Source organism: Vombatus ursinus, unplaced genomic scaffold (assembly GCF_900497805.2).
Source record: "Vombatus ursinus unplaced genomic scaffold, bare-nosed wombat genome assembly UNPS02014797.1, whole genome shotgun sequence".
NCBI lineage: Eukaryota > Metazoa > Chordata > Mammalia > Diprotodontia > Vombatidae > Vombatus > Vombatus ursinus.
The window spans coordinates 14,418,935-14,425,061 of NW_020954575.1; the positions used below are offsets into that span (position 1 = coordinate 14,418,935).

The window sequence follows — 6,127 nt, forward strand, 5'->3', positions numbered from 1 at the left end:
CCTATCTCAGTTTCATCATCAGTAAAATAAGGATAATAGTGCCCACAGTATTTTCACTTAGCTATAGCTAGGCTCAAATAAGATAATGTAGGTTGAATACCTTGTAAAACCATAAAGCACTATATAAATAGTGATCAGCAGCTGCTAACTGCATAAGCCAAGACACATTTATTAAGCACCTACTATGTGCAGGCACTGTGCTAGGTTCTGGGAACACAAAACAGGCCCTACTATCAAGGAGCTCACAGTCAAATGGGGTACACAACGTGCAAACAACTCTATACAAACAAGCTATATACCAGACAAATTGGGAGTAGATTCAAATGGAGAACATTGGGAAAGACTTTTTTTTTTATAAAAGATAGGATTTTAGCTGAGACATAAAGGAATCCAGGAAAGCCAGGAGGTGGAGGTGAGGATGGAGAGAATTTCAGGCCATGCCCAAAGATGGAGAGCCGGAGCATTGTGTCCAAGGAAAAGCAAGGAGATCAGGTTCACTGGATTGTAAATTGAAGGGAGTAAGGTATTAAAATAAAACAAAACAAAAAACAAAACTGGAAGGTAGAAAATGGCCAAGTTAGGAAGAGCTTTAAAAGCCAGAGGACTTTATATTTGACTCTGGAGGTAAAAGGGAACAAGTGGAGTTTATTGAGGGGGTGAGGGAGAGAGGTGGGGCTCTCGGAAAGGAACACATGGTCTGAACTGCACAAAAAGTCCAAGTTACTGATCTGTTCTCTGGATCACAGTAGGAAACTTCGAGGGCAGCAACTATTTCTCTTTTGTTTGTGTCCTTGGCTCCTCATTCAGTGTCTGGCACACAGTAGGTGCTTAATAAATATTTATTCATTTACTGAAATATAAGACTCATAAAGATCATCTGGTCAAACCCTGTCATTTCAGAGCTGAGGCCCAGAAAGAGGACATGATTACTGAGTACACCGAAGATATTTAATGTGATTTAGTTTACTCCTCTCCTGTCCTTTGCTTCCTCATTGGCTCTTTACTGGGCCCCAGAAAACTGAATTCCTCCAAAGGGCAATAGGGGTCTTTGGGCCTGTGAGACAACCCTGCTTTTTCACTTTTCCCAAGGGAGAAAACAGTAGTTTCAGTAGATAATACTATGCCTCGTAGTGTGACATATCAAAGTACCACTGGTCGATTGAAGAGAAGTCAATAGGTCAATAAAAGCATATAAGGACAGGACTATGTCATGGGCAAAATTATAATCTATAAAACAACAATTCTTTGGTATTCTAATGGGGACGGGGGTGGGGGGGAGGTGGAGATTGGTCAATGAGTCTAGTCCTTACATTCACTTGTACAGCTTGCTTGATTGATGAATCCCCATGTGGATTTTGGAGCACGGGCAGACTTTCTGCAAATGGTTCCAGGCTGCTGGCCATGCAGTGAAGAGGAGCCTTTTTGATAGCATTTAGAGTCGGAATCAATCGGGATGTATTCAAAAGATAGTAACCATCCAGGGCAAGTTCCTTGGCTCTGCCTCCCTTTGGCTTGGCTGGTATATGGAAGGAAGAAAAGCTGCTGTAAGCCTCCAGATTGGTGAAGGGCCTCAGGCCCTCTCTTATCTCCAACAGGCATGAAGCACATGGCTTTGCTATCTCGGTTGTGGCTATTATTTCCTGCTTTTAGGTAAAGGAGACTGGCTGATGGCTATGACCTCGTGAGCTTCTAAAGGTTAGGCCAGTGATCTACCAGAAGTCTGGGAAGTGGAGTCCATGACAGTGTTAGAGATACACTTGACACCTAAAATTTAGTATTAAGAAAGTTTATTACAGAGAAAGTCCAGAGGATTAGACGTTTTTGGCCAGAAGCAGGCTCCACCCCTCTTAGGGAGGGATGGGCCCTGAGTGCAAGGGCAAGCATGCTTTTATATATTCAAATTTGGCGCAAAACCTCCCAGGCCTGGATTGGTCCATCCCTTCCTGGGTTATACCCCTCCTTACATGTTTCCCCTTGATATGCTCAAGTATGTTCCCCCTCCCTTGGTCATACATCCCATGACTCATTAATGAGGCTCTAATTTTATGCAGGGTGTGTCAGATAATAGTAATGAAATTCATTAAGTGGGCACACTAACATTTTTCAGGTGTCCTCAGGTTGACCCTAACTGGTCTGAGCTGGCTCAGCCCTTATCTTGAATTTGGAGTCTTTTTAGAGCCATCCACTTACTTCTTATCTGCTAAGCCCACCTACAGTATACTACTTCCTGGGATAGTTCTTCAAATCTCTGCATTATTCTCTTTCTTTGTGGAAATATAATCTTTACCTGACTCTCACAATAGGATTTTCTGGAAGTCAGATGGTAAGGGGTTGAAGTCCTGTGGGACTTGCTTGAACTTGGCCCAGCAGGAGGCAAAAATGCAGACTCATTCATCCATCAGACATGCTGCACTTGGAAGTGAGCTTGGTGGGGTGAATGTTATATAGAAACTGAGATCAGTTTGAGCCCACTCTTACCAAAGACTCATGTGGTGGAGGAGGGAGGATAACCTACTAGATGTTGGTGGGGAGGGGATGTTTGTACTTCTGTTCTGGGTATATCTTCATACTTAGTACACCTTTGTGAAAGCTAATCAATGTTAATCATTTAAATGGAACTAGAGCACTAATTACCACTGGTTAACAATGGGGGAGATACACCAGACTGGGCTTGAGTCAATAGCATTACAGAAGAGATATACCCAATCTTTCTTCAGTGATATCCCTAGAACCCCGAGGGGGTAATGTAGCCAGCTTCACTCTGGGAGAGGGAGTCCAGAGCATTACTATAGTAATATAGTTTGTCTGGGATCTTCCCACATCTTTTGGGGCCTGTTCTCATTTCTTGGAATCTCAAATGAAATAATATTTGTAAGGTGCTTAGCATAATAGTGTCTGGCACATATTGGTGCTATGTAAAATATTTATTCCCTTCCCTCCTTTCCCCTTGGTCCCCTGTTCTTCTCCTTTCAGGTACACAGTGCCCTCATGTTGCTTTTTTGCCTGCCCAGAGTTAAGTTTATTAATAATTTACTATGTTATTAATAGGGTAGCTAGGTGGTGCAGTGGATAGAGTGCCAGGCCTGGAGTCAGAAAGACTCATTTTCCTGAGTTCAAATCTGGCCTCAGATACTTACTAGACGTATAATCCTGGGCAAGTCACGTAACCCCGTTTGCCTCAGTTTCCTCATCTGTAAAATGAACTGGAGAAGGAAATGGCAGCCCACTCCAGTATTTTTGTGAAGAAAACTCCTAATGGGGTCATGAAGAGTCAGACACAGCTGAAATGACCAAAGAACAGCATGTGATTAATATTACTATTGTCAGTGCCTCATTCTCCAAAATTACCCCCTTCCTCCTCTCAGGCAGATTTCCCTGAAATTATATTATACAGGTAATCCCTCATTTGCCCCAGTGTAAAAACTATGCCCCCCACCATGGGGATGGGATTGGTTTTGCTATTTGTAGCACATTAGAGGTGAACAGAGTAGAAGGCAGGATATGAGGGGAGAGCAATGGACAGTTAATCACCTCTGTCCCTCTACAACTATGATTGTTGTTTATCCTTCATTTTCAAAGAGTACCAATGACATCACAAGTGATATCTTGATTTGCTTGTGAATTGGATTTAAGTGAGTCAGAGTTTCATAAAGTCATCAGCCTCATTTTCTCTTTCAGAGTCATCGAAGTCTAGTGGCAACACAAAAATCAGGACGACCGCCACATCTGACGAAGCTCTGAGCGCTCCAAGCACCTGCTTCAGCTGTCTTAATGGTCATTGGAACAAATTGTTCTCATATACCCATTCTGCCAGGTGAAGTCTTCACATGCTTGGGATAGATGTCCTCCTAACTCATCAACAAGTTTGAGCCCTGGGAGTTATCTTCAACCTGGGTTAGCCTGTCTGCCAAGATGGTTTTAGAGGAATGTGGCTGCTATACAGCTCCTTGGAGCCACAGCAGAGAGTTGTGAAAGTTGGACCCCAAAGATGAATGAGCAGCCCTAGAAAGGGCTCGGCAAACCCTTACACCGAAGATGCTAGTCCTCCCTTAACACCCCATATGCTGGCAGCTAGGTGGTACAGTAGGTAGAGCAACCCAGCCTGGGCAAGAAGACTTGAGTTCAAATCCAGCTTCAGACACTAGCTGTGTGACCCTGGGCTAGTCACTTAACCTCTGTCTACATCAGTTTATTCCTCTGTAAATGGAGATAATAGCACATGCCTCCAGGGTTGTTACAAGGATCAACTGAAATATATGTTTGTAAAGTGCTTAGCACAGTGACTGGCACATAGTAAGAGCTATAAAAAAACGTTAACAACCATAATTTACTGATGAGAGTGCAGAAATGTGAACCTTATCTAGAATGGATTAGTAGCCTGTGTACCTAAAGGAGGCACCTTATAAAGATCCCTCTGATAAATTAAACTATCTTGTACTCTGGTGGGTTCTGAATGATTAATCTGTGGTTTTGTTGAAAAGCAGTTGCTGCTGATAAAAATCCCAACTCAGAGTCTCAAGTGGGATTGAGCATTGCTGATATGAGGGCAGAAACTTGACTATATGTTTATGGGAACCTTATGTTCATGGGAGAAATACTTGATGAGATGTCCAACTCAATCAGAGACCATAATAATCCTATGAGGAAAGATTTCAATTTAATTCAATAAAATTAATTAATGCACCTGTTACATTCGTGGGACTCTTTTTAATGGTGAAGCTACAAAATTTGAAAAGGGCCCCACGCTCAAGGAGCTTCAGTTCTATGAAATAAACAGAAATAAGCATTTCAGTTATCTCACACTGACTACCAGAAAGCTGGACACCAGGTGAAGAATTTTTCTGGCTCAAACAAATAATGAAAATAATTTATCTACTAAACTGTGTGTTTGGATGGAGGGTGGGGGTGGGGATGTAGTCAACTTTGCCAGTGGAGGGGCTACTCCCGCCAATGAAATCACAGAGTTGGAAGTATTGGAGTTTTGTCTCCCATGGAGAGCACAGAGACCAGTAATCATCCCAAAACAAGTACATAAGAGCATAGTATTGTTGCCCACCTTTTGGAATTCTACCAAAAGGGCTTAGTTGTGGAGCCAGGGAAGATGGGGGTGGGGTTTCCTGAGGTTTGGCAGTCAACTCCAGGTCTTTCCAAGCAAAGGGAGTATTTCAGGCTTTACCTGAGGACAAACTATCCATGTGGCCTTGATGGGGTTGGAATCTGGGCCCCAGAAAGGAAAAACCCTGGACTTTCCCACATGGCCAAATCTCTGGCGTTCCCCTGAGGCTATAATCCCATCAACTGGCCTTTCATTGTGGCTACACCTAATCCCCCAATTTTGTTATCCTGGACCTAGCCTGGCCCTCCATTGTCTTGCCTCCCTATGGCCCCAGGCCACTTCCCACCCTTGGTCCCACCTAGGCTCCATTTCCCACCCTTGGTAATTCTATTACCTCATGGACTACTTGGCCACTCCTAGATCCCTCCCACAATCTTTCTGTATATAAAGTCCATCTTGTCTCCATTAAGATGCTCTGATTCTTAGAATCTAGCCAATAACCTATAGATGCTCAGATTCCTTAAGAGTCTAGCTAATATAGCGAATCATCAACAAACCTTGTTTTTGGCTGCAAGAAGGATTGGGTCGAATTCTTTTGGGCAGGACCCAGGTGTCGTGATTTTGGGATTCCAGGACCCCTAACCTCTAGACCGAATCAATCTCAGGTAATGATTGGGAAAAAGGGACGAGAGAAAAAGCCAGAGGAGAGATTGATAAGAGCAAAGAATGGTATATAGTGAATAGTGAGGGATGGAGCCAGAGTTGCATCTGAACCAGAGTCTATATGCTGAACTTTGCCATTTTGGTATAACAACTCCCCAATAACAGGGGAAAACCATATGGAGCAGGGGATAGAATACCAATAATGTCTATTGACCATCTGAGATGTAGGAAACAGGGACTTTGGGAGAGACGGCGTGGAGACTTACTCCCTGTCCTTCACTGGGAGATTGAGATACACTACCTTATTATTTGCTATATTTAATCCTTCTGATACTTTACCTAGAGAACTGGATGGAGGCAAAGTGCTCTTCATACCACCAGTACAGCCTCCTTGCTGACAGCAGTCAT

General features: G+C 43.3%; 1 pseudogene; it reads right to left on the reverse strand.

The window, feature by feature from the left end:
• The window catches only part of LOC114049125, a 58,032-nt pseudogene extending 51,905 nt beyond the window's left edge, over positions 1-6,127 (reverse strand).